General features: G+C 41.4%; 1 protein-coding gene and 1 pseudogene across 7 annotated transcripts in view; both read right to left on the minus strand.

The window, feature by feature from the left end:
* The window catches only part of RAB30 (RAB30, member RAS oncogene family), a 99,543-nt gene that overhangs the window by 50,008 nt on the left and 25,855 nt on the right, over positions 1–23,680 (minus strand). Inside the window, exon 1 of one of the 7 annotated variants that reach the window (XM_038005418.2) lies at positions 11,428–12,471. The exons of 4 other annotated variants lie outside the window; for them this stretch is intronic. The gene's annotated coding sequence lies outside the window, so the exon portion shown is untranslated. Of the gene's footprint in view, positions 1–10,375; positions 11,380–11,413; positions 12,472–23,680 lie in introns of those variants that run through there. 2 more of the 7 variants (XM_073019852.1, XM_038005415.2) reach the window with 2 other exon arrangements.
* LOC119626633 (small nucleolar RNA SNORA70) lies at positions 17,298–17,419 on the minus strand (annotated as a pseudogene).

The raw sequence follows: 23,680 nt of genomic DNA on the forward strand, positions 1-23,680 counted from the left end.
GCACATTTGATTTATATGCTCAGCATCTCTTGTTTTTCGCTTTCCAATTCTGCCCTTCAGGACCAGCCTCTTACACTGGCCCTGTTTCCAGCAAGGACACAGCAAGTAAGCTCCCTATCCATCTACATGCCAAAATAATGAGGGTCTCAAACTCCAGATCTGCCTCAGGCTTCCCCACCCTGCCAGTGCCCTCTGGACTCTAGGATGACTCAACTAAGGAACCAATGCAGTACTGCAAACATTTCTTGAGCAGTTTTATGCAAGGCAATGTCCCTGATGCAGTGGAAAGTGATACAACATGTACAAAAATTGTATGACCTCTTATAGGGTAGGGGAAGGGTGAGGAGACAATTAGACAAGTGAAGGCAGTAAAATTCAAAGAAGAAAAACATTGTATATCTCTGGGGGTAGACAGAAATGCCTTAGAGGAGGTGGCATTTGAACTAGACCACAAAGGATGGATTTAAGCTAAGAGGCTGTTTCCAGAATTGTGTGTGTTTACAACACCGAAATGCTACTGTTACTCAGATGAAAAGTAAAGTAAATTTAGAAAATGCTGCCTACTATGTACCCCTCTAGGAGATCTGCAACGCACAGTAACAAGCGTGAAATAAGGAACCCTACTTAACTGTGTTGAACCCAGCATCCCAAGTTTGTTTGACTACTAGTTAATTCCTTATTTCTTTCCTCCTGGAGGAGAGAGTTACGGCATCTTTCAAGCTCTGAGGTGTCTTGAAGTAGGGAACCCTATATAACTCTGTTTAACCCAGCATCCCAAGTTTGTTTGAACACTAGTAAGTTCCCTATTTCTTTTCCCCTGTAGTTAGATGTATAGCAACTTGGAGAACACACTTTAAGAAACAACAGGTTAAATGTTACCCTTTCAAAGCTATCCATTTGCATTTTACCAGGACTTCACATTGATAATACTTTCATATTTGATTTTTTAACAACACAATCAGCAATTTTTAAAATTCTCCTGACATTTTGTCAGAAGAGAAAAAGCAATGGAAGATGCTGCAGAACCAAGAAGTTTCTCATTGTGAAACACAGTGTAGACCATAAGCCTTTTTATCAAGCGAAGGGAACAACACATCTCTGACTGAGTCCATTCATTCTTTGTTAGGATGTTTACACTCTTATAGCTGCCCTCACTCCCTCTGCAACCTGCTGACTGGGTAAACAACACTAGACTTGAAAGCGAAGGGAACAACATTGCATAACAACAAGCCCACAGGGCATGTTTTGCTCCTTTATATTTACCAAACAGTTGTGCTTGTAAAAGACAAGAAGGAAAGGGGCACTGCAGCTCATCTGTCCCCACTCCTGAAATTACAATGCTGAATTATCCGGTTTGAGAGTTAACATGTTTACTGGAAGTGAGGCACTGTGCTCATGATACAAAGAAAAATAAGGTATAGTTGTTACTTCACAAGCCAGGGCAGACAGGCAAACAAAATGTAATGCAGCAAAGTGCAAGCAAACATTTCTACAATAAGAGGGGAGTACACAGAAGCCAGGACTCCTTACCTTTGTCTGGGCTTAAGGTCAAAAGAAAGCATGTTAAAATAAAAAAAAAAAACTCCTCTTCATTCTTAAAGAATTGAAAAGGAGTTTTCCAGGCAAATAAAATATATGGATAGATATAGATATACAGATATAGATAGATGATATAGATACAAGGCCAGGCATGGTGACTCACATCTATTAACCCCAGCACTTTGGGAAGCCAAGGTGGGGGGACTGCTTGAGCCCGGGAGTTTGAGACCAGCCTAGGCAACGTAGTGAGACCCCCATCTCTTCAAAAAGATTAAAAAATAAGCCAGGCATGGTGGTGTGCACCTGTAGCCCTAGGTACAAGGGAGACTGAGATGGGAGGATCACCTGAGCCTGGGAGGTTGAGGCTGCAGTGACCTCTGATCATGCCACTGCCCTCCCACCTAAGCTACACAGCAAGACCCTGTCTCAAAAAAAAAAAAAAAAAAAAAGGACATAGATATAGATACACATACATACATTTAAAAAAAAATAATAAGGCCATAGGGCTGAGTAGAATAGGATACGTGATATGATTTGGATATCTGTACCCTTCAAATCTCATGTTGAAATGTAATCCTCAGTGTTGGAGGTGGGGCCTGGTGTGAGGTGTTTGGATCATGGGGATAGATTCATCATGAATGGTTAGCACCATCCCCTTGGTGATGAGTGAATTCTGGCTCCAGTAGTTCATGTGAGATCTGGTTAAGAGTGTGGCACCTCTGTCCTCACTCTCTCTTGCTCCCACTCTTGCATGTAACATTCTGGCTCCCGGTCACCTTGTGTCCTGACTGTAAGCTTTCTGAGGTCTCACCAGAAGCATATGCCAGCACCATGCTTCCTGTAAAGCCTGTAAAACTGTGAGCCGATTAAATCTCTTTTCTTTATAATTTTCCCAGCTTCAAGTACTTCTTTGTAGTAATGCAAAAATGAACTAACAATAGGATAGGACAAGATTGAAAAGAAAAAAAGAGCAGCCGGTCTGGAGAACGTGTCAAACTGAACTACTGCATCTAATTTCACTTATTCCAAAAATCCCACAAAAATTCAGTAAAGTGCTTTCTTCTTATTAACAAAAATCTTACAAGTATAGAGAAGATAAGAGAAGACAATGGTGTTAAATTTTGGAAGCTTGGGAAGCAGATGAACAGGTAGTAACTGACTTAGCATACTCAGAAAATCCGGAATTCAGCTGATTTAAACCACAGAATCCTTAAAAAGTACAGGAACTGACAGTACCTTGTACTCCTAGAGTAGGTGTATAGGATGCTAGAATAAAGAACACAAGAGAGAAGGCTAATCAAGGAGTTAGATACCTAGATTCCCCCTCCTCATTAACAAAACTCCAAAGGCTTGTCTCTGGAAAGCGCAAAACGGAAATATCCAGTATTTGCTTGAAATAATCTGAGGAAGGGGATTGGGGGATACAGAGCAAACTAAAATATCCATCAACTGAAAACTAGTGAACCTGAATGATGGGTAGATGGGGATTCACTGTATTACCGTCCCTACTTTTGTAATCTTTAGCATTCCCCATAATAAAAAGTAAGAGTATCTTTGGCCTGGCAGTATCCAGCATGGTTGAGGGGGAAGCACATCATAGATAAGGTACTGTGTCTACAGAAGGTAGAGTGCAAAGGTTCCCACATTCCTTCTGAGTACCAAGGCACAGTCAGATAGAATCCCACCATCCAAAGAAGAGTGAAAGACTCTTTGCTGGTGAATGTACCCAAGGGAAAACCTGAAGATGCTAACATCAGGGGAGCCCAACAAACAGCCCGTCCAGATCACCCTACTGTGAGGCTCAGAGCTAATTATCTCCATTCTGTATTCAGAGTTTCCTGATGGTACTTTTTAAAAAGAGCTTTATGTCACATAGCATATAATTCACCCTTTTAAAATACACAATTTTGTTCTAGGAACTAAATGAAAAATAAAATGTATATTTCAATGGTTTTTAGCATATTCATAGAGTTATACAACCATCACCACAATCAATTTTAGAACATTTTCCATTCCCCCAATGAAAATCCTACACACATTAGTAGTCACTCTGCATTCCCCCGACTCCCGCAAGTAACTACTAATCTATTTTTTTGCCTCTATAGATTTGTCCATTCTGGCCATTTCATATACATGAAATCTTACACTGTGTGGTCTTTTGTGAGTGACTTCTTTCACCTAGCATAATGTCAAGGTCTTGACAGCTTTTTTTCCTCCCCCTCTTAAACAGGAGCAACACAGTCAAGGATCACATTTTAGAGTGACATCTTGGGAAACCCTCTAATAAAGATACAGACCACGGCAAACACACAAAAAAGTGATTTGAAGGAAACAGATAATATGCAAGGATAGAAATATCATTAATATTCTCACAAAAATGAAATAAAACTACATCCATGAAACAAAAACAGGATGCTATATAAAGGAAACACAGAGAACAAAAAGAGCTCTTAGACATTGACAACATAATAGCACAAATTTTTAAAAATCTTCAATGAAAGGATTGAAAGATAAAATCACAATCTTCTAAAGATTAAAATCAAAAGACAAAGATATGGAAACAGCAGAGAGAAGTTAAGAATATTCTAAAGGCTCAGTACAGGAGGTCCTATATCCAAGTAAGAGAAATTCCCAGGAAAGAACGGAAAAAAGAAAAATCATAACAATATAACTCAATAAAATTTCAGAGAACTGAAGGATGCAGGTTGCCAGCTTGAAAGGGCCCAGCACACCAAGCACACTGTGAAATTTCAGAAAGTTGCAGACAAAGAGAAGATTTTACAGACTGTCCGAGAGGAGGGAAAGACAAATAGGTTATATATAAAGATTCAGAAATCAGAACCCTTCGAACTTCTCCACAGCAACAATAAAGACAATAAAGCAATGCCTTTAAAATCTGAAGGAAAATGATTTCCAACTTAGAATGCAATACCCAGATAAACTACCAATAAAGCATAAGAATAGAACAAAGATACTTTAAAGTATACAAGACTCAGAAATTCATATTCCATGTACCGTTTTATAAGAAGCTCCTACTTTGGGAGGCTAAGACAGAAGGATTGCTTGAGCGCAGCAGTTTGGGAGCAGCCTGGCCAACATGGCGAGACCCTATCTCTATAAAAAGTGAAAAAATTAGCCAGGCATGGAGGCATGCACCTGTGGTCCCAAGTACTTGACAGGATCACTTGAGCCCAAGAGTTTGAGGCTACAGTGAGCTGTTTCACATCACCGCACTCCAGCCTGGGCGACTGAGTGAGAACCTTTCTCAAAAACAACAGCAACAAAAAGCTCCTGGAGGATGTCCTTCACTAAGTGGTATACAAGAAACATCTAGAGATCTAGTCCAAAGATAAGCAACAGAGGACCCCAACAGGACCCCAACATGACTACCACAGGAAGTAGTCAACCAGACTAAAGAAGTATAACTCAAGAGACAGATACATTGAAGATAGCCATCACCAACAACCCCACTGCCTTTAAACCCTCTTTTATGTTCAAATATTTTAAATATATGATTATAAAGTTTTCAAACATACATAAAAGTAGACCCCTGATACCCATTACCAAAATTCAACAATTACCAAGATTTTGACGTTAACTTAATCTATCCCTTTTCCCCCCTATTTTTTCTTTAACTATTTTATATTATTATTATTATTATTATTATTATTATTATTATTATTATTATTTTAAGACAGCGTCTCGTTCTGTTGCCCAGGCTGGAGTGCAGTGGTGTCATCATGGCTCACTGCATCCTCAACCTCTGGGATGCAGCAAACCACCTGCCTCAGTCTCCCACAGTGCTGGGATTACAGGTATGAACCTCAGCACCCAGGCTGTTTAAGTATTTTTAAACAAATTCTACATCATATCATTTTATCCCTGTGTACCTAAGAACTCATCTCTATATTATTCATCTTCTTACATTATACTACTATTATCACACCTGAATAAAAGTAACAGTAATTCCTTGATATCATCCAATACCTAGTCCATAAAATTTTCCCCAACATCTCAAAAATGTCTTTTTGTACACATCTACATGCATACTTGTAGCAGCACACCTCACAACTGCAAAGATATGGAACCAAACTAAGTGCCCATCAACCAATGAGTGGATAAAGAAAATGTGATATATATTCACCATGGAATACTACTCAGCCATAAAAAGGAATAGAATAATGTCTTTTGCAGAAACTTGGATTGAGCTGGAAGCCATTCTTCTAAGTGAAGTAACTCAGGAATGGAAAACCAGATACCTTATTTTCTCACTTACGTGGGAACTAAGCTATGAGGACACAGAAACAATACAGAGCAATATAATGAAATTTGGGACCTGGGGAAGGAGGGGGCAAGGGGAGTGAGGGATAAAAGACTATATATTGGGGGCTGGGCACTGTGGCTCACACCTGTAATCCCAGCACTTTGGGAGGCTGAAGCGGGCAGATCACAAGGTCAGGAGATAGACCATCCTGGCTAACACAGTGAAGCCCTGTCTCTACTAAAAATGAAAACAAATTAGCCAGGTGTGGTGGCAGGCGCCTGTAGTCCCAGCTACTCGGGAGGCTGAGGCAGGAGAACGGCGTGAATCCAAGAGGCAGCGCTTGCAGTGAGCCGAGATAGCGCCACGCACTCCAGCCTGGGTGACAAAGCAAGACTCCATTTCAAAAAAAAAAAAAAAGACTACATATTGGGTACGTGTACACTGTTTGGTTGACAAGTGCACTAAAATCTCAGAATTCACCACTGCAGAATTTATCCATGTAACCAAAAACCACTTGCAACCCAAAAGTCATTTAAAAAAAAATTTTTTTAAACGTCTTTTCAATGCCAGGTGTGGTGGCTGATGCCTATAATCCCAACATTTTGGGAGGCCAAAGCAGGAGGATCGCATGAGCCCAGGAGTTCAAGAGCAGCCTGGGCAACTTGGTGAGATCTCATCTCTTCAAAAAATAAAAATAAAAAATTTGTTGGGTGTGGTGGTATATGCCTGCAATCCCAGCTTCTTGGGAGGTTGAGGTAGGAGGATTGCTTGAGCTCAGGAGGTCAAGGCTATGGTGAGCCATGTTCATGCCACTGTACTCCAACCTGGGTGACAAAGTGAGACCCTGTCTCAAAAAAAAAAAGTCTTTTTTTGACTGCGTGTCGTGGCTCATGCCTATAATCCCAGCACTTTAGGAGGCCGAGGTGGGCAGATCACCTGAGGCCAGGAGTTCGAGACCAGCCTGGCCAACATGGTGAAACCCCATCTCCACTAAAAATACAAAAATTAGCTGGGCATGGTGGCACACACCTGTAATCCCAGCTACTCAGGAGGCTGCGGCAAGAGAATTGTTTGAAACCACAAGGCAGAGGTTGTAGTGAGCTGAGATCGTGCCATTGCACTTCAGCCTGGGCGACAGAGCAGGACTCCATCTCAAAAAAAAAAAAAAAAGTCTCTTTGCAATTAAAAAAAAAGTCTCTTTGCAAGTTCATACACATGTTGAAGCCCTAATTGTGTCCCCCTACAAGTTCATTGTGTCCCCCCCACAAGTTCATACATATGTTGAAACCCTAACTCCTAGTATCTTAGAATGTGACTGTTCTTGTATTTGGAGATAGAGCCGTTAAAGAGGTAATTAAATTAAAATGAGGTTGTTAGGGTGGGCCCTAATCCAATCTAACTGGTGTCCTGATAGAAAGAGAATAGGACATGTAGCAGGACACTGGGAGTGTGTGTATACAGAGAAATGACCATGCAAGGAGGCGGCAAGAGGGCAGCCATCTGCAAGCCAAGGAGAGAGGCCTCAGAGGCAACCAATCCTGCCAGCACCTTGATCTTGGACTCCTAGCCTCCAGAACTGTGCAAATATTAATTTCTGTTGCTTAAGCCACCCAGTGTGTGGTATTTTGTTATGGCAGCCCTAGCAAACTAACACACAGACTATCCGAATCAAAACAAGGTTCACACTGACATCTGGTTATAATTCTTAAGTCACTTTATTATTTTTTTCATGTCATTGAATTGTTGCAGAAGCCAAGTCAGTTGTCTTGACAGAATGTTCTACATTCTAAATTTTTCTGTTTGTTTCCTTAGAGTGTAATTCAACTTGTCATCCTTTCCCCCATCTTTCCAATATATTAAAGTTAGCTCGAGAGGCTTAATGAGATTTTAGGAGTCAATATTTGGGTAAGAATATTCCATAAGTGGTGCTGCACATTTTTTTTTTTTTTTTGAGATGGAGTTTCGCTCTTGTTGGCCAGGCTGGATTGCAATGGCACAATCTCAGCACACCGCAACCTCTGCCTCCCAGGTTCAAGTGATTCTCCTGCCTCAGCCTCCCGAGTAGCTGGGATTATAGGCATGTGCCACCACACCTGGCTAATTTTGTACTTTGAGGAGAGATGGGGTTTCTCCATGTTGGTCAGACTGGTCTCGAACTCCCAACCTCAGGTGATCCGCCTGCCTTGGCCTCCCAAAGTGCTGGGATTACAGGCGAGAGCCACCAGGCCCCGCCTGCATATTCTCTTTTTAACCTGACAAAAAATGTATAGGTAAACTTGGTCCAGGTTCTTTCTGCCTCTATTTGTCTTGACCATATGCTGATGAAGTACTTGCTCATCCTCACACTATTTGTTTGGGTTAGCTGGTGACATTCACTTTATCCTACAGAAGAGTTCTGCTTTGACCTACTCCTTGAGAGCTGAAAGGAGGCCAAAGAGAGACTGGAAGTAGAAAAGACAGACCCATCTACTCTCTGTAACCATATTCCACACGTCCAGTGAGTGCCCACACTACAACCCTGTCAGATGTCTCAATAGTAGTGATCCTTGTTTCCTAGGATTCACTCACATCCTTGCCCACTGACTTCCCCATTAGAGCCTTTTAAACTCCCTGCGAAGCTAAAGCCATATTATGACCCAGAGTTTAGATCTAACAGTGACAAAGCTTGCTCGGTTTGTGCTTGCTTCTTGGTTTTTTAAAAAACATTTGTTTTAGTAATACAAACATAGGTGGTTAAATTGTATAGAAAAGTAAGAGAACGATGAACATAAAAGTCAGGATAATCATTATGTCTGGTGAGGAGAAAAGGGGGTATGATTTCAGGGCAGAGAGTGGACAAACAGCTTCTAGGATACAAATAATGTTCCATCTGATAAATTGGATGGCACATTCACAATTTTCTTTCTTTTATTTTTTGAGACAGCATCTCACTATTTTGCCCAGGCTGGTCTTGAACTCCTGGCCTCAAGCAATCCTCCAACCTCAGCCACCTGAGTAGCTGGAATTGCGAACATGTGCCACTGCATCTGGCCACAATTTTAATGTTCATCTTTAAACTGAAAATATGTATTTAAAACATTCTTTCATACCCATTGTATGTTTCGCATTAATTATTTTTATGTAAGCAGTCCACCATAGCTAGAACACAGGATTTGAAGAGTAGAGTAAAAGGAGAAAAGACTGGAAAAGGAGTTTACTCTAAAGGCAAATAGGAACCTTAATCATGCTCTCTTGGAAGTAATATCAGGGAACATTTACACCCAATATCAATTAAAATGGCTGTCTCATAATCTATCTATCAAGAATGATAGGAAAAAATTCATCTTTTCTAAGTTACCTAAATATGAAATACTCGACATCTTAAACATCTCACTGGCGAACATAATAATATGGTTTTGATGTATTTTTCCAGGTAGAGGAGTTTCAGCTTGCCCTAGGGAACACGTTTGCCTCAAAATCTTTTTTTTTTTTTTTTTTTTTTTTTTTTGAGACAGAGTCTCACTCTGTCGCTCAGGCTGGGGTGCAATGGCGTGATCTCGGCTCACTACAACCTCTGCTTCCCGGGTTCAAGTGATTCTCCTGCTCAGCCTCCAGAGTAGCCAGGATTACAGGCACATGCCACCACACCCAGCTAATTTTTGTATTTTTAGCAGAGATAGGGTTTCACCATGTTGGTCAGGCTGGTCTCGAACTCCTGACCTCAGGTGATCTGCCCACCTTGGCTTCCCAAAGTGCTGGGATTAAACGTGTGAGCCACTGAGCCTGGCCCGCCTTAAGTTCTTAAATGACACAAAGCTGGGAGAGATGCGGAACAAATGTTTTACATGACAGAATTAGAATATATCTTGGCAAGCTGGAGTGACAGGTCAAATCTAGGCCAATTTCTAATAACATCTCTCATTTGTTGAGAACGCTCGATATGCCAAGAGCTTTACATAATTTATCTCATTTAATCCCGACAACCACACTGTGAAGTTGAGATCCAGGAAAGTAACTTGCCCAAGGTCAAAAAGCAAGTTAATAGCAGAGTCATGATTTGAACCTAGGTTTGCAAGCTCAAGTTTCAGTCTCAAGTGAGATTCCTTCAGCCACCAGAAATTAACATTCAAAACTGAATCCTCTGCTAACACATAGGGAATTAAGAAAACAATAATAAATAAATAAAAATCTCAATCCTCTTTAATTCAGCCTGTCACCCTCAGAAAACTGCATCACCCAACCCCAACCCCCTTGGGCATATGAGGGTATCAAGTACCTCCAAAGAATGATCAGATCAAATGAAAAAAGAAACAAAAACAAAAAAGAATAATCAGATCAGGCCATTTTCATTAATGTAACACTTGGGGACCCCCAACAGCTGCCAGGAAACCTCCATCTGTCCTCAAGAGCAAGTCCAGTCTCAAAAGCAAGCTGTAACAGGATTCTCTCTGCAACCCATTCCCAGCTCAGCCATGTCTGCCTCCCCATCTGTATTTACAAAGACTTTGCAAAACTCAAGCTCTGCAGTTATAAATGGAGGCCCCTTACCACAAAGGTTGCTCAGCAAGACCCCTCAGTCAGGCTATTCCCTACCTTCAATTTTCTCTCGTCCTCAGGGGCACTGTGATTTGATGGGTGTGTATAGCTGAGAGAACAGCACAACCGGCTCCAGTGCACAGTCATATCCAATGGAGCTATCCCGAAAGACAGCCAGAGAATTTTAATGAAAACCAGAAAACCCCTGGCTGCTAAGTCCAATTGCAGTTCAGGCCTGCCAGCCCCTCCCCCTGCAGCTAAGAATCTCTGAGCCAGCTTTGCCCCAAAGAGCAGGGAAGAAAATCCATTTTGCATTCAGTAAATCCTTCCATAGCAGCCATTCCCAGGGTCATTTAGGTTAAAGGTGAGGCATATGATAACTGCAATGGGGCCCAGGGACCCTGAGAGGCACAGGGTGTGGCAGCAGCAGATTTGAGCCAACAGATTATGAAACAGTCATTTAAAAAAAAACAAGAAGTCTTTCCTTCTGCCAAAGCTCTCTGCCCACAGCTGCATACAAGGCTAGCGAGGAATCTTAACAAGCTTAAAGGGGCCGTATTTCAGATACTCGAGAACCAAAACAGGAGGAAATAAGTATTTTGAGCACTTACTATGTATCAGGTGCTCTGATCTCATTTCATCCTCACTGTGAGATGGGAACTGTAAACTGCATGTAACAGATAAGAACACTGACTCAGAGAGGTTCCGTAACTTGTCCAAGGAACACAGTTAGCAAGAGGGGAAGCGAGACTGGAAAGTTCAGTGTGGGTGAGGCTCATCAGAAGTATCAAACTTTTTGTTAGCAGAGAGCAGAAGAAAAAGAAAAGAAAAAGAAATACTAAACTCAAAATCCTGACCTGTCCTGACTAATAAAAAGAATGACCATTTACTGAACACTGGCTATGTGCCAGGCACTAAGCTAATATTTTTACATGCACTGTATCACCTAATCCTCACAGCAACTAGATAAGATATAGGTCGTTATTACCTCCATTTAGTAATGAGTAAACTATGGCTTAGACATTCAATAACTTGATCAAGGTCACTGCATCACCAGGATTGGAACCCAGGTCTGTCTAATTCCAGAGTGCTCACCTTAAAACACTCACCCTAACAGCCTTCAGAAGGGAGCCATCTAGATCATCATGCCAAGCAGGCAAGTTGCAGGGAGATTTCTGCTCCCCTCCCCGGCAGGTAATGCACATTCCAGACTTGCCTTTCAATTCCTCCCAGCACTCTTCAGTGGAGGCACCGAATCACTCGCTCTGGGAAAGCTGATAGCTATGTTTCCACCTTCCTATGTACCACGGACTCTGCTGTCCCAACATGAGTGAAGAAGAAGGCCACCACCATGATCCAGAGACTCACGTGAGTATAGAAGCAGACAGCTTCTTTCCTCAGGCCCTGCTCCATAGGCCCATGCAACCTCAAGCAGCAACCTCTTCCTCAACAGCTCACAGGCCTGTTTTGTATTCTTAACAGGAGACCACGTGCCTCCTTTTTGAGCAACTGTGATTTCCCAAGGGAGATGACTGTCTAGACACAGCATCTATCTTGACAACCAGACTGGGCCACACGATGTTAGGTTTGATAATTTAGATTTTAGGGTCTGTGTTCAGCTCTCCAGTGAAGGCTCTGTGCTTGGCACCTCTGGGTAATCAGATTGAGTATCATTCAGTGCAACAGCTGACACCCTGGGTTAGAACCGTCTTCCCAGCCAGGCAAGTGTTACTTGAGGGAAGTCACAGGCATCTTATGGATCACACACACACAGGCACAACACACAAACAGTTCCATTAATGAGGTTGAAACTTGATAGAACTCTTCTATGAATGTTTAGAATTAAGTGCCAGGCTTTCACTGGTGGTAGACTGAATACCTAATATGTATCAGGTACTGTGGTGGGTACATTCACAGTCAATGTCTTAACTGACCTGCACTACATTCTGTAAGGTAGATAGAATTGCTATTACTCAGATGAGGCAACTAAAGCCCAGAGAGATAACATAATTTGCCCAAAGTCACACATGAAGTGGCAAAGCTCAGGTTCAAATTCTTTTTTTGAGATGGAGTCTTACTCCGTCTCCCAGGCTGGGGTGCAGTGGTGCGATCTCGGCTCACTGCAACCTCCACCTCCCAGGTTCACACAATTCTCCTGCTTCAGCCTCCCCAGTAGCTGGGAATACAGGCAGGTGCCACCACACCCAGGTGATGTTTGTATTTTTAATGGAGACAGGGTTTTATTATGTTGGCCAGGCTGGTCTCGAACTGCTGACCTCAAGCTATCTGCCAGCCTCAGCCTCCCAAAGTGCTAGGATTACAGGGATGAGCCACCACGCCCAGCCTCAAATTCATTTTTAATGTGATTCCAATACCTTTCAGTCAATTATGAGGCCATTCATTTATTCCTCAGATAATTATTGAGCACCATCTATGAGCCAGCTACTGGGACACTTACAGAGGATACAACTGTTAATGTAAGGTAGGTCCAGTCACCAAAGAACTAATGTTCTCGTGAGGATAGATGACAATGCAGATAGATAATTACAGAATGATGAGATGGAGCCTTAGAGGAGTGATGGGGTCAGGCTTCTCTGAGAAAGTGAGATGTGAGCTGAGACCTGAAAGATGAGAATGAGCCAGGCATTTGCAAAGCTAGGAAAAGAGCACAGGTAATAGATACAAGAAGTGCAAGGGTTGGCTACTGGAAAAGGCTTGGCGTGTCCAAGGAACATAAAGGAGAACAGGGACCAAGGCTGGGTGAGCAGCAGGGAAAAAAGAACGGTTGAGATGACACAGGGCCTTGTTGACCATGGAAAACACTTTGAATTTTGTTCAAAGGGCAATGGGAGATCAAAGAAGAGTTTTAATCAGGGAAATAGTGTAATCTGATTTGCGCTTTAAAGAGATAATTCTGGTTGCTGTGTGGAGAAGTGAGTGTAGGGAGTGGGCAAGACTCAGGAATGAGGGAGAGAGAATGGTGGCCTGGACCATGATAATGGTAGGGGAGTGGATTTTACATTTGGGAATGAGAAAGAAAATACTTGAGGTGAAACTGTTTTTTTTTTTTAAATAAAAATAAAAATTTTGAAATTGAATTACAATGTAAAAAAATAAAAAGACAAATGATTTTTTTTTTTTTTTTTTTTTTTTTTTAGAGCAAGTCTTGCTCTGTCACCCAGGCTGGAGTACAGTGGTGTGATCTCGGCTCACTGCAACCTCTGCCTCCAGGGTTCAAGCAATTCTCCTGCCTCAGTCTCCCTAGTAGCTGGGATTACAGGCGCCCACCATCATGCTTGGCTAATTTTTGTATTTTTAGTAGAGACAGAGTTTCGCCATGTTGGCCAGGCTAGTCTCGAACTCTTGACCTCATGTAATCCACCTGCCTTGGCCTCCCAAAGTGCTGGGATTACAGGCGTGAGCCACTGCACCCAGCCAAATGAATTTTTAAAAAAATAATGAAAATACTTGCTGATGAATGGCATGTGAATGGTGAAGGGAACAAACTCCTAGGTTTCTAGCTTGAACAACTGGGTAGAGGGTGGTACCACGTATTAACAGAGACTGGAGGAGAAGCAAAATGCTCGTGAGATAACCAACTATATCACACTAAGAAGAAAAAAAAAAGTGGACCCCAGTTGTTTATTCAAGGGGAAGCTAGGAATTAAAGAGCTGAAGCTGCTACTCTGGTGAAAATAAAGTGTTTAGGGGTTATGATAGAGAATAAAGTGCAAGAATCTGAAAGGCTGCCTTAGGAAACAGGGGTCCCACTTACTTCTTGTGGCCATCACTGCCAAACTGAAACCAATGTGTGGAAGACAGACATAGGAAAGGAATTCAGTCTGACGTAAGAAAGGGCTGTCTCATGGTCAGAGTGAAATGAGCTGCCTTGGGAGTGGGAGAGGGTGACTTTTCTGTCATTGGAAGTGTTAGAGAAAAAAACAGATGACCCCTTGTCTACAGGGTTAGAGAGAGAATTCAGTAATTGAATAGGGAAAATGCTACATAAAATCCTCCTAAACTCTGGAATTCTGTGGTTTAAAGATAAAATCTCAATTAATCTAACCTTCAGGACTGGAGTTTCTCCAACAGGGCAGAACTCCCTTGGTATGTCCTACCTCTCAGAAGGCAAATGAGAACAACGTTAGCTAATTTTAGTCACTATAAAGTGACTCCTAGTTCATTTCTAAGTGTCAAACAAGATGTTGAAAGGCTTTTTGGTGTAAGTGAAAGGCATAAGCTATGGAAATGGATATCACATATCTGCAATTGATTAGCGCTGTGTCCTCTGGCAAATTATTTAAATCCTCTGAATCTCAGTTTATTTCTTTGAAATACGGGGAAAGCAATGCTTTCCTCAAGATGTTTACTGTGAGGACCAACGCCTTGTTCCTGATACATTCAATTAAGAATAATAATGAGGCTGGGTACAGTGGCTGATGCCTGTAATCCCAGCACTTTGGGAGGCCGAGGTAGGCAGATCACCTGAGGTTGGGAGATCGAGACCAGACTGGCCAACATGGTGAAACCCCGTCTCTACTAAAAATACAAAAATTAGCCAGGCATGGTGGCGGGCGCCTGTAATCCCAGCTACTTGAGAGGCTAAGGCAGTAGAATCATCACTTGAACCTGGGAGGCAGAGGTTGCAGTGAGCCAAGATCGCGCCACCACATTCCAGCCTGGGCGAGAAGAGAGAAACTCCATCTCAAAAAAAAAAAAAAAAAGAAGAAGAAAAATAGCTAACATCTATTACTACAAATCCATAACTATATGCTAGGCATATACTATGTGCATTTTAAAAAATCCAATCCTTACAACAACCCAGAAAGTAGCCACTATTATTATTCCGTTATAAAAACCAGAAAATTGATTTCTAAAGGTAAAGTAACTTATCCAAGAATGATATAATTAGTAATTGCTCAAATTAGGAAAAACCAAATTCAACAAAGTTGAAATAAAAAGATAAAGAAAACCATATTTAGATAATTTGAAAAAAAGTTACCTACTGTCGAATTAACAAATAATTCAATTCACCAACTAGTCATTTAGTAAATATTTATTAAACATATAAATAAATAACTGAATGAATGATTCCAATGAACATTTATTGAGTTCCTGCCAGGCACAACATCAAGAAACTAGGGTTACAGAAAATGTACATCAATTTAATTGAGAGTTTGCCATTAACACCACAATCTTCAAACTGCAAATAAACTGCCAACTTAACAACACTTAGTCCATGATAAAAAGTCCTAAGAAATGCCATTCTCAGCTAAGCGCTCATGACTCATGACTGTAGTCCCAGCACATTAGGACGCCAAGGCAGGCAGATACCTTGAGCTCAGGAGTTCAAGACCAGCCTGGGCGACATGGCAAAACCCCACCTCTACAAAAAATACAAAAATTAGTCAGGTGTGGTGGCGTGTGTCTGTGGTCCCAGCACTTGGGAGGCTGAGATGGGAGGATCACTTAAGCCTGGAATGTTGAGGCTTCAGTGAGCCGAGATCACGCCACTGTACTCCAGCCTGGGGAAGTCAAAACTCTTAGGGGAGAGCTCCGAGCAGTAGGCAGAGAACCAAGAGCACACAACAATGGAAGCTGAGGAAGGAGGCAGTCTCAAAGAAAAGATGAGTAAGACTTCCAAAGGAAGCAGAAATCTAAAAGAATAAAGGCTGAAAAAATGGCCGACTTAATAAGTAGGAGTTTGTCAAAGGACTTCTCTGGAACTGTGGGGAAATAAACCAAGTTTCAAAGGGCTACTGGATGAATGGGTTAAACAGGAAAATGAGGCACTCTTTTAAGAAGTTTAGCAATAAAAGGAGGGAAAGGGAAAGAAAAGTAAGTAGTCTGATGAGGAGAAGCAGCAAGACTGTTATTAAGAGTATAAGGTAAGGAGCAAGAGCCAAAAGAAAAGGAAAAGCTGAAGACAGAAGATAGATGCAGAAGATGCAGGAAGGAAACAGGCTGACCAGACCCCAGCACGTCAAGAAGGGATAGCTACCCTTGGGAAAGAAGTCACCTTCTGCTCTAAGACAGAAATGAAAGAAAAGAGATTTTGACAAATGGACATGGTGAAAAGTTACTCTGAATCAAGCCTGAATACAGTACAGAGAGTGATCAAATTGAATAACATTATTTTGAACTTAAAATAATATTGATTTTTTTGAATCGCTCATAACTTGGTATTGAAAAGGACGACCATTTTGGATATAAGTTCTATACAGTTAAAAATCAGTATCCTTTTTTTCTGGACAGGAAGTAGGATTTATTGGCGGGCAGTAGGAGGGAGCAGCACAGTGGAAGCCCTCATGAAAGCAGGGCATACCACTGGCCCAGAGGAATGTATTTGACCCCACAGCCATCTGGGATGAGCCACTTCTCATCCCAGAGCCACCATGTCTTCAAATTCATCTGCCCTGGTCAGGTGCAGTGACTCATGCCTTTATTCCCAGTACGTTGGGAGGCCGAGGTGGGCGAATGACTTGAGGCCAGGAGTTCGAGACCACCATGGCCAGCATGGTGAAACCCCGTCTCTACCAAAAAAATACAAAAATTAGCTGGGCATGGTGGCAGGTGCCTGTAGTCCCAGCTACTCGGGAGACTGAGGCAGGAGGATTGTTTGAACCTGGGAAGTGGAGGTTGCAGTGAGCTGAGATCACACCACTGTACTCCAGCCTGAGAGACAGAGCGAAACTCTGTCTCAAAAAAAAAAAAAAAAAAAAAATCATCTGCATCGAACTTCATAAAGCCCCACTTCTTTCAGATGTGGATCTTCTGGTGGCCAAGGAACTTGAACTTGGCCCTGCGGCGGGCCTCAATCACATGCTCCTGGTTCTGTAGCCTGGTGTGCATAGACATGATGACTTGGCCAGTATGAACCCTGGCCAAGGCTCCTTGAGGCTTTCCAAAGGCACCTCCACTGTTTGGAGCCTATACTGGGGACAGTACAAGGTCAGAGACATAAACATACATTAGAAAGGCCTGTCTCCAAGGTCCCTTAGAACAACCCATACAAGAAACAGGCTGCATACACTACCAAGGAAGCTGCTGCACACCAGGCCCCAAGGAGGAAAGGAACCCAGTAGGCTTAATTGGCTGCAGAAAAATCAGTCTTACAGAGATGTTGGTTATGTTCTGTTTCTTAATCTGGGTACTGGTTACACTAATGTGTTCAGTTTGTGAACTTCATTAAGCTTTAAAAAAAAAAAAAAAAGGTTTTTATAAACTCTTTAACTTTAAAACTTTTTTAAAAAAGTTTTTAACCTAGGCAGGGTGAGGTGGCTCATGGCTATAATCCCAGCACTTTAGGAGGCTGAGCTGGGTAGATTTCGCTTCAGGCCAGGAGTGTGACACTAGTGTGGCCAACATGGTGAAACTCTGTCTCTAGTAAAAATACAAAAATTAGCCAGGTGTGGTGGCACACGCCTGTAATTCCAGCTACTCAGGAGGCTGAGGCAGGAGAATCGCTTGAACCTGGGAGGCGGAGGTGCAGGGAGCACTGCACTCCAGCCTGGGCAAGAGAGTAAGGCTCTGTCTCAAAAAAAGAAAAATATTTTCTTGGTATTTTTAGTAGAGACAGAGTTTTTAACTTAGAATCACCACTCCTCTCCTATTTGTCCAGTTTTTAAAAGGGTAACTCAAGAAAATTATATATTCCTTCAGACAGGGAACATTCCTTACCATTCTTTTAGATCCCCATAGCACTAAATCAGACTAGATATACAATAGGTATCTAACAAATATACGTTGATGTGATTGGAAGAAGGCTAACACCAAATGTCCACACTTAAAACAAATCTAGGCCAGGTGCAGTGGCTCATGCCTATAATCCTAGCACTTTCGGAGGCCAAGGTGGGTAGACTGCCTGAGCTAAGGAGTTCAAGACCATCCTGGGCAACACGGTGAAACACCGTCTCTACAAAAAAAAAAAATACAAAAAATTAGCCAGGCGTAGCAGTGCACGCCTGTAGTCCCAACTACTTGGGAGGCTGAGGCAGAAGAATTGCTTGAACCCGGGAGGCAGAGGTTGCAGTGAGCCAAGATCGCACCACTGCACTCCAGCCTGGGCGATAGAGCAAGACTCCATCTCCAAAAAAAAAACAAAAACAAAAAACAAAAACAAAAAAACCCACAAACCTTTCTCTAGGAAATGGCACCTTCATGACTGCAAAATCTGGCAGCTCCCTAATTTTCGCCAGTGATTCCACTTAGCATCACTAATGATCTGGACAAACTGACATTATGTGCGTCCTTTTGTGATGAAACGGGAAACATACAACCTCAGCTTTAGAATTCTTGCCCAAAATATTTAATCTGTATATAATCATGCAGAAATAATTGTACAAATTCAGATCATAAGATATTAAGAAAACAGACCTGGAATCTTAAAAATATCATAAAATACAAATAAGGGGGGAGACTCCTATAGATTTAAAGAGACAAAAGAGGCATAACAACTAAATTTAATGTGTAACCTTGTTTGGATCCTGGATTAAAAACAAACCGACAGTTATAATGATTAACATTATAACATTAACATTATTATTAACAGTATTTGGACAACAGGGGTATGACAGACTGCAAACATGGCTGTGATTGTTCATGCCCCTGTATCCATGCCCTTGAGCAATATGACTTTGCAGTTATTTCCATCAAGAGGAGCGTGTGACTTGCTTTGACCAAAAGATTGTGGAAGTGATGCTGTGCCAATTCCAAGCCTAGGCCTTAAAATGCTTTGCACTCTTCCACTCTCTTAGAGCCTGCCCATAAGCATGGAAACAAGCCTGTTCTAGATTGCTGGAGGATGAGAGACCCCTCTGGAGCAAAGAAAAGCCATCCAAACTGAGGCCGACTTAGACCAGCCAGCTCCTCGTTAGTCCAGCAGCTGACTCCAGAGGTATAAAGGAGCCCAGATGATCAGCTGAGCCTAATCCACATTAGAAGAACCACCTAACTGGCCCATGGAATCATGAGCACTAATAAACTGTGGTTGTTTTAAGCCACTAAGTTTTGACATGATTTGTTTATCAGCTAGCTGATCAAAGGCAAAATTTAAATATGGACTCTATTTTAGATGACATTATGGAATCACTGTTAAATTTCTAAGGCATGATAATGGTATTGTGGCTATGAAGAAGAATATCCCCCTTACACCTAGGAGAATACTGATATATTTAGAGATAAAGGATCATGATATCTGCCCTACCCCCTAATGTAAATATACATTTCTAAAGAAAGATAAATCAAATGTGGCAAAATGTTAGCAATTAGTAAACCTAAGTAAAGGGTTTTTTGGTTGTCCTTTGTACTAATATGTTTGTTTTAGATTTTTTAAAATAAAAAATTAGATAGAAAAAAACCACACATCCCTATTTACCCTGTAACACAGCAAGCTACCATGCAGTGAACAGATTATTTCCATCCTCCACCCCCTGCCCCTTTTTACTGGAGGCAGCACTACTACTGCTGAGGGGGGAGGGGAGCAGGTATAAAGTGCAGTAAACCAGGGTTATATAATGATATAGTTAAATGAAAGACTCATTAGGAAACTAAGAAATGTTTAAAGGGAGGTGTGTTAACAGCAAGCAGCCACTGAGGTTTTCTTCTGATATAATCGAAAAAAAAATTTGTGTAGGGTTGGATGGGACTTGAAAAGAACAAAGCTTTGGCAAGAAACATGGGCAGGTCTTTGAATTACTTTGTGCTGGAAAACAAATATTCTTGTGTTTCTCTATTTTAAGAGATTTCTCAAACGCCTGCAAATGAGAAGGGTATCTTGTATTCATCTCTACCCCCTGAAAATCCCTAAAGAATCCTACTACTATAACCTAAATCTGTTTATTCACAACCTCATGAAAGCCTTCTTTATTTAATTTGGATTTTTCCCTCAAGTCATATGCAGCAATTATTAATGCTGTATATTGACTTATGTGAACAAACCCAGAGGCCTAGGTTCAAAAGATATGTCTTTCTGAACTAAAATCTAAGAACTTTAGCTTTATTATGCCATATAGAAAAATTCTTAAATTCTGAATGGCAAACAAAGCCCATTCTCTATATAAAAAACAGTAACCCAGGTAGGAAGTTTGTTTGTTTGTTTTTTAGAACAATCTCTACAAATCTGTTCAAAGATCTTTGGCTTCAAAAAAGTCCAGTAGAGCTATCCCATGTATTACCATTGTCAGATGAGAAAAACATTCAACTTATATAAGAAAGGGAAGAAAATACTGCCAGGTACTGTACATTTAATGAGTTGGTTGTTCTTGTTCATCAGAACTGAAAAATTAATGCAGCAAAGGCATCATTTGGCTCAAAGCCAAATCCATGCCTCATTTTTCTTATAGAATTCCTTGATTCGCTAGCCCACAAACTCCAGGATGCTTCAGAATATAGTTTGAAACTACAGCTTTAAATTAAAATGGCTGTGCAAAAGGAAGGTACCACATACAGAGAGAATCTTCCAGTTGTCTCTACAAACTTTATCAGATTCAGAGAAACCAAGCAGGCTGTCAGGTCTTCAAGGAATCTTTGATGGTCAAAGAGAATTCTACTGTACACATTAATTCTCAAAAATGGTCAGGGGCACTGTAAAAACAGCTGCAGGGCAATAGGCTCTCCTAGCCCAAATCTGCACATTAGCCTACCTCATGAAAGGACTAGCCATCAGCAGATCTAGACATGGTCTAATACAGACACTGAATTCCCATTCACTCATCACCAGAAGTGTCAACTGTTTAAAGAAGTGTGGATTGATTAACTCATTTATTCATTTATTCTGTAATCATTTATTTTTTTTTTATAGAGACAAGGTCTCGCTTTGTCACCCAGCCTCCTAAGCAACTGAAACTACAAGCATCCACCACTGTGCCCATATATATACATTTTTTCCCTAGAGATAGGATCTTGCCATTGTGCCCAAGCTGGTCTCGAACTCCTGGGCTAAAATGACCCTCCTGCCTTGACCTCCCAAAGTACTGGGATTACAGGCATGAGCTACCACACCCAGCTCTGTAAACATGTATTGAACAAGTTTTATATGCCAAGCCCAAAGTAGGAAAACACAGATGAAAAGGGCATGCCCACTGTCCACCAGGAAGTCACAAACTAATGGAGAAGCACAATCCAAGCACTTAGTCAAACTGCAATAAAGAGTTTTGCCATGGTTAAACACTTGAGCCTAGATCCTGACTCTACCACTTAATTGGCTTGGTGGCTTTGGACAAAATTGACTTAACCTCTCCAAGTTTTGTTTCCTCAGCTATAAAATGGGTACCTATTACATTGAGTTACTATCAGACCTGAGATTATGTATATGACTATACATATTATAGTAACTTTAGGTAAACATTGGCTAGAATTATTAATCTTTATTATTATCTGAGTAGTTATACTAGGTATCTATTTGTATCTAAAATCCACCCTGAGATTCTAATAATTAGCTGTGTGACCCAGAGTAAGTAATTTAAAATCTCTGGGCTTCACACTCTTCATCTGTTAAATGAGAGGTTATAGCTAAGTGATCCTAAAATCCCTTCAAGCTCTGGAATATTAAAAGGATCTATGATTGATCTTATACGGTTTCATATGTGTCTCAATGACACTGCTCAGATAAACTGATGAAACAAAGCAACTGTGAAGTAAATCACCTTTCTTCAGTAGTTGTCTGAATCTTTCATTTTACTTCCTTTAACCTCATTACTTACCCAGGCATATATGGCATATGCATAAGTAACAGTCCCCAAAGAAAGAAACAAGTAACTGGGGGAAGCCAGACCCCGATCTGTCCCATTCCTTCAGATTGGGCAGATACTTCCAAAACATCAGTGAGGGGGCGGGGGTGTGTGCAATGAATGAATGAAGTATCCTATCTCACTGCGGGAGAAGTGCCTTGCTGTGCTTCCACAGTACCCACTGCTTGTCTCTGTATGCCACATTCCACATGGCCATCTCATCTGCCTGCACAGACTAAGCTGACTGAGAGCTAAAACTCTGTCATATCAAATTGTGCATCCTTAATCCCAAACACAGTCCTGGAAAGTGATAGGCACCCAGTGTCTTAAAATTAACTACGATTCATACTTCCCTCGGGACCAAAGCTATACATATGCAAGGTGACCGGACACTCTAAGGTGTGGGCCTGACCTCTAGGGACCCTTTTCTAAGTGTCACCACTTAGAAAAAGGGCTGGGAGGGGGGCAGTATTTCACCTTTTGGCTTTCAGTTTCCTCACTGGTAAAATGAGGGGAATCTATTAGATCAGGGATTGGCAAACTATGGCTCATGGGCCAAATCCAGCCTATATCTCTACCCCCAGCTTAGAATTTATTTTTACTACTTTTTTTAAGAGACAGGGTCTCACTCTATTGCCCAGGCTTCAGTGCAGTGGTGTGATCATAGCTCACTGCATCCCTGAACTCCTGGGTTCAAGCCATCTCCCACCTTAGTCTCCTGAGTAGCTATAACTACAGGTGTATACCACCATATCCAGCTAATTTATTTGTATTTTGTAGAGATGGGGGTCTCACTTTGTTGCTCAAGCTGGTCTCAAACTCCTGGCTTCAAGTGATCCTCCCCACTCGGCCTGCCAAAGTGCTAGGTTTACAACTGTGAGTCACAGCACCCAGACCATTTTTACATTTTTTAATGATTGTAAAAACAAAGAATAATATGCATCAGAGACCATATGTGGCCCCCAAAGCCTAATATATTTACTTTCTGGCCCTTTTAATAGAAAAAGCTTGCTGCCTCTGGATTAGATTATCTCTAAAGTCCCTTTAAACCCTGACATTTTAGCATTCTAATTCTGCTGGGTTTCCTTGAATTGTCTGATTCCGGCTCTTCACGCAGAGCAGTACCAAGTCTGAAACAATACCAAAGGCACAACAGGAACTCAACTGTGATTTGCTAACTGAATAAATGAATTCTGCAGCAGCAACCCTAAGAACTAACTCCTCTACCAAGGGGGCAAGTGGGTCAATGTGTATCAAGTGACTGCCTAATAAATGCCCCGAGTGGACGCCACAGTGAGAGGAACAATCCACTCTATTGGCCTTTTGGATGACAGTGGCACCTGGAAGGGCCTGGAGCTCAGACAACCAGGATTAAAATTCACCTTGTTCCACCAAATAAAAAATACATGGAGCCATCCCTTGCATAAACCCCTTGGGCAAATTATAAAGCTATCTCAAAATAGCTATCAAAAACATAGATCATCTAAACTGATAATCTTAATAGTCATGGACCCAAGAGAATAAATTCCATCCACAATAAGGCATATAGAATAATTTAGCTCACAACATTATTTCTTTTTCCCTCTATTGTTGTTAAAAATACATGATACCAAAACAAGGAATTCAAACAATT

The sequence above is a fragment of the Chlorocebus sabaeus genome, chromosome 1 (genome assembly GCF_047675955.1).
Source record: "Chlorocebus sabaeus isolate Y175 chromosome 1, mChlSab1.0.hap1, whole genome shotgun sequence".
NCBI classification, from domain to species: domain Eukaryota; kingdom Metazoa; phylum Chordata; class Mammalia; order Primates; family Cercopithecidae; genus Chlorocebus; species Chlorocebus sabaeus.